This window comes from Sciurus vulgaris, assembly GCF_902686455.1.
Source record: "Sciurus vulgaris genome assembly, chromosome: 14".
NCBI classification, from domain to species: domain Eukaryota; kingdom Metazoa; phylum Chordata; class Mammalia; order Rodentia; family Sciuridae; genus Sciurus; species Sciurus vulgaris.
The window spans coordinates 91,308,519-91,314,518 of NC_136475.1; positions in this window are offsets into that span (position 1 = coordinate 91,308,519).

Sequence of the window (6,000 nt, forward strand, 5' to 3'; positions counted from 1 at the left end):
GATCATGTTTGTAAGATCTATCTGATCATACACGCAGATCTAGTTTATTCATTTTACAGCTAAATAGTATTCCATTACATGAGAATGATACAATTTATATTTACAGACTTTTGTTGATGGATATTTGATTTGATCCAGTTTTTCAAGATTATAAACAAGACAGCAGTGAAAACTCTTGAAATTGCATTTGTATCCATTGAATCACTCTAGTAAAAAGGCGTACAGAGTAACTATGTTGCATTAATATTAACCAAAATGTTTGCTTTGTGGTTTGGGTTAGTTATTATCGCAATTCCTAAGCCAATTATCACTGTAAGAAATGCCCTTACATTTTTCCCCTTTACAGTTGGACAGCTTATCTCTTTTCAAGCAAATAAAATCATATAGAGCAGGAGTCAGCCAACTTTTCCCTAAAGGTCAAGAAGTAAATATTTTAGACTTTGCCAGTCAAGAAGCTAAATTGAGGTTAAGTAGCCATAGAACTATTTAAAATGTAACCTTTTAAAGATGTAAAGAGGATGGGGAATAGCTCAGTGACAGAGCACTTGCCTACTACATGTGAGACCCTGACTTTGATCCCCAAGATGGCCAAAAGAAAAAGGAAAGCGCCTCCCTAGTTAGGCTTATGGGCTGTAAAACCAAACCAAACAAGCAACTGAGCAGAGCAAATTTGCCCACCCCCACTATAGAAGAAAGGCATTCCAAAAGTTACTTCCTTTCATTAAAAAGGCACTCACCTTCAGTAAATACAAAATACAATTTGGCTCAACAGAAAAATGAAAGTGAATATGATGTTACAGTTAAGAAGAATTTCTTATGGAGATGTCCTGTATACCTTATCTAATTATTACGAAAACTTTGGGGGACAGATTTAATCGAATTTTAGACTTTTGGAGAGAGATTTAATCTTATTCTTATTTTTGAAGATCCATAATGAATTTTAGAAATGAATGGACTCCTGCCACTTAAGAATTAATCAGAAAAAAAAATTGAGATTCAATGGAAAAGGTGTTATTTTCTAGCTTAATTAATCATTTCCCTGTTCCGAGCTTATTCGTTTAAATAGCAACACACAAATACAGATGTTTTGGTTTGTTTTTCCTGGAAGTGAACCTGATCCACTTATTTTATGTCTTCATTGAACTTGAACCAACACTTGAAAAAGTAATTTAAAGATAGATTCTTAAATGAGTTGAATCAACTTGGTTCAAAATGTTATTGATAAGAATGGGGCCAAATTAAAAAACTTGGAAGCCGACCTGAAACTTACAAAGGAGAGGTCAGTCTCCAAGCCCATTCAGTAAATGGAATTCTTCTCCAAGAGACTCTGGGGTCAGCAAGGAAATTAGACATGGCTTCTGGGCACCAGGGCTCTGCCTGGCATTATCCATAAGAAATGCACACATTCCCTCTCTCTCTCCCTCTCTCTCTCTCTCTCTCTCTCTCTCTCTCTCTCTCTCACACACACACACACACACACACACACACTCTCTCTCTCTCTCCTCTCTCCCACCCACACCTCTTCACATACCATTTCCCCTTCCATGTCTGTCCATGTGCTACACAGTGACTCCCTTCACACACACTTAATGCATACGAGACACATGCTTACATACCTATAAAATGCACTCTGCTTTATGGCTTTACACAGAACTCGTTTTCACACATACCCATACCTTCAACATGTTTCTTCCCACAGAGAGCAAATTTTTTCCTCTCCTTGCACCTGTATTTCTGATTTTGTGCAGTCCCCTCTTCTCATACCTTTTTCTTTCTACTGAACACACATTTCCACACCACTCCACCCAGACACAAACTCGCCCGGTGGTGTGTTTGTGTATTTGCACACCTCGTGACACATGCATGAAGATCCCCGTGTCCTTACTTTCCTGCCTTCACGCAGCTGCTCCTTCTCATGGTGGCACTCGCTGTAGCTGCCTGAAGTGCACAGGGAGGCTTGGGAAGGCGTCATCTGGTCCCACGTGGTGGAGTGTGATTGTGCAGCTGTGCTGCAGCACAGCGAGGAACTGGATGAAGCCTTTAGGACCCCATTTGGGTACTTCAGGCTGTTTGGAATTGTGTTATTTTCCTGCTACTTGTTTCCATGTAAAAGCAGGCTTCTAAATGGCTTGAAAATACTTCAAGTTTATTCTCTCAGAATCAAATGTCTCAAAACTACATATAACCCAGTTTATGTTGTCAACTAACACTTCCTTTGGGGCAAATGTGTCTCTCAACATAGGGAAATGCTTAAACCCAGTTTTAGTAAATTGTCTTCAAATGTGAATGGGTAAACGTGTTAGTTTGCTAGGGATGTCATAATAAAGTACCAGGCTGGGTGGCTTAAGAACAGAAATGTATAGTCTGGAGGACAGACAGAAAGAAGTTCAAATCAAGGTGTGAGCAGGTCTGGTTCCTTCGAATGGCTGTGAGGATCTGTTCTGAGCTCTCTCGTTGGCTTGTAGGTGACTGTCTTCCTGTCTTCCATTGTCTTCCCTCTAAGGGCACCTGTGTCCAAATTTCCTTTTCTGATAAGTACCCGGTACACATTGGATGAGGACCTACCCTGATGGCCTCATTTTAATTTGATTATCCTTGTAAATACCTTTTCTCCAAATAAGATCACATTCTAAGGTTCTGGTTAGGAGTTGTGGAAAAGGGTACACTAGACTGGACCCAACAGCAGGGTTCTGCTCATTTCTGCACATGGTGATTCAGGCCAGAAATACTAACCTCCACCTTGCTCAACAATAAATCTGAGACCTGGATGTGATGCGGTCGCTCTTCACTTGAAACCTTAAACTCAAATCCAGCTGTACCCGCTCCACTCCTCCTCACAAGCATCTTGAGGGGGATCTTGGCCACCCAAACTGAGATCCTATTTTGTAGACTCACGAAGGTGAAGCTGCTCCACCTGGTGGAGAGTCAAAGAACTTGACACACTTTGGATTCCCTATACCTGGCGTAGAAGACCAGCTGGAAACAGCTGGGTACATGGTATTAGCAGATGACACAAGAGAGGGAGTCAGAGGGGAAAATGAATTTGGTGCAACCAATTAGTTCATAGAGGTATGGACACTCAAACGGACACATATTTGTACAGAATTCATGTAGAATCGAGAGTAATAATTCAACTCTGATGTGACTTTCCCTGAAAACCTGGTTGGAAGGTTGGGGCCCACTGGCAATTCAGAACTGGACCACCAAATCAAAGAAGATGAAGGTATGTCAAGGTTCAAATGAGAAGATGCTCTGTTCCAATAACACGTACAGAAACAACAGTCCTGAGTGTCATCTGAGGATCACTTTCCTAATTATAACAGCAGCTGCAGGGAAAAAAATGGATAGGACTGGAGAAAACGCAGAGGGCATAGACAATGTCTCCAAATGATTGTCCCATCGCTCCGAACCACCTCATTCTCTTTCTCAAAAAAAAAAAAAAAAAAAGAAAAGAAAAGAAAAAAAAAAGAAAAAACTATTGAAGTTATTCCTCTACAAAGGTAATATTGTATGATATACATGAGAGGTATTATGTACATTATAAAGTACCTACACTGTTGAAATATAATGTAAAATCATATATGTTGCATATATATGTGTGTGTGTGTATATATATATATATACCAACACCATGTTAGACTTTTCACGAAAATGATTGGAAAACCTTTGATAGTATCGATCAAGAAAAATTACTGTTCTGGCAGTTGGTAGCCTTTCAATGTGTAGTTTCTTTCTGTCCAAAAACACAAAGCAACTTTGGTTGGGGAACTGCATTAATATGGAGTGAACGGTACTGTTTCTTAAAGGCTCAATAGAAATACATTTGCTTTATCGTGTTTCCACATTATTAACTCTTGCTAGACAGAAGGCAAACTGGAGGACAAGTTTGAGAATATCTTTCAAAATTGCCATTGCACACACCTCTGACCCAGAATTCCACTCCTAACCATTTTTTTAAAGCTATTTCCCACTTATGAAAAACAACATCTGAGGCCAGGGGCATAGTGCTTATGCAGCACGTGCGCAGCCCTGGGTTCAATCCCCAGCACCGTGAAAAAATAAAATATCTTTAAAAATCTGCACAAATGTTCTATATTCATGATTGTTGATGGTGGCAGAAAACTGGAAATAATCTGTGTCCCTTCAGGGAACAACATAGCTGATCTGTGGTGCATATGCACAGTGCAATGCTACGTAAACATTAAAAAGTGGGAAAGATCTTTATTGCACTGTTGAGGAATGATCTAGGCTAAGAAATATTATGGCCATTAGTGTACAAAAGGGTGAAAGGGTAACACCAACGAATATCTGGGTATAAAACATCTCTAGAAGAATACGTGAGACCAGTGAGTAACAGCCTCCAAAGACAAGGTTTGCTCTTGAAAGATAGGAATGGAAGGAGCATCTTCACTGTCATCCTTTTGTACCTTTTGAATTTTAAGCACTGTAAATACACCTCTCAAAAAAATTACAGCTGGACATCGTGTTGCATGCCTGTCATCCCAGCAACTCTAGAGGCTGAGGCAGGAGAACCACAAGTTCAAAGCCAGCCTCAGCAACTTAGTGAGGCCCTGTCTCAAAATATAAAATGAAAAAGGGACTGAGGCTGTGGCACAGTGGTTAAGCACCCCTGGGTTCAATCTTCAGTACCAAAACAAAATTTAGAAGTTTTTGTTTGTTTGTTTGCTTAATTTGACCAAAATCTCTCAATGGTCCGACATTTAAAACTGTTTGTATCATAAGACTGAAACTGATGTGATAGGATTATTCTCTAATATTTGGTAACTTTCTTTTAGAAGGCACTCCTTCTCATTATGTAAAAGATATATAATTACCTAAAACAATCCCCAAGAGGTTGAAAATTTGCTGAATTTATGTCCTCTTTCAACACAGTGAAATAATTTTGTGTGTGTGTGTGTGTGTGTGCGCGCGCGCATGCACGCATGTTCTGGGAATAGAACTTAGGGCCTCACACATGGTAGGCAAGAATTACCACTGAGCAACAGCCCCCTGCAATATATTTTTAAAACATACTCATATATAGAAAATGCAAAAGAAAAATTCATATGAACCATCTGAATTATTATCAATGAAACTTTGCTTTGGTAAAATCCCTAATAAATTATATTTTGAATCTTGCAAATTTATGCAAGATAAAAATTACAAAAATATTATAACTGCATAAGTTTTCCTGAAAAGGGTTCCATTTTAATTTCATTTCTAAGCATTCACAATGCTATCTACCACTTTTTCTTCAAAATAAAACTAATTTAAACCAACAATATTTAAGACATATTAAGAAAATTAATGTTATTCAGCACAAAACTCAAGGAGGAAAAAAGTGAAGCTGTTGAACTTACCAATAATTTGATGATACTGAATCAAAACAAAACCTGTTGTAAGATTTGTTGAATATATTTAAGATAAAATATTAACTTTATATTTTTAATGTATCTTTTTGCTTTGAACTTAACATTACCAAATCAGCATAGTTAAGCTTTGGTTTTATACTTTCGAATACTGTCTGGTTATTTATAATGTTAACACACCTAGTGACAGTGAGGCATCTTTAATATCATTGGTCCAGGTTGCAGGGCTGCCTGAGACTGGGGTGCTAGCCTCATCTGGGGTTGTAGAACGCTGCCTAAAGGGAAAGACAGCTCAAATGAGGACGAGTTTGCTAAAAGACGCACCGAAGGGACAATGTTCTAGGCAGAGAAAGCGTGTAAAAGACTTAGTGGGGAGGAATGGCTTCTGGGCGGTGGAACAAATATTGGCATGATGGGACCAGAGAGAGCAGTACAGCAAATGGCCTATGGTAAGTAAGGTGGCTGGGAGCTCCCAAGTGTCCAGACACAGCCCCTGCCCACCAGCAGCAGGCAGCATGATGAGGGACAGCCTGGCAGGCAAGCGAACGCTCTCGGGGGGGAAAGAGAAACGTGGAGCATAATTCAAAGTGTGCTGACCGATGCCAAGCAAAGTGAAGAGGTCAGAACTGTG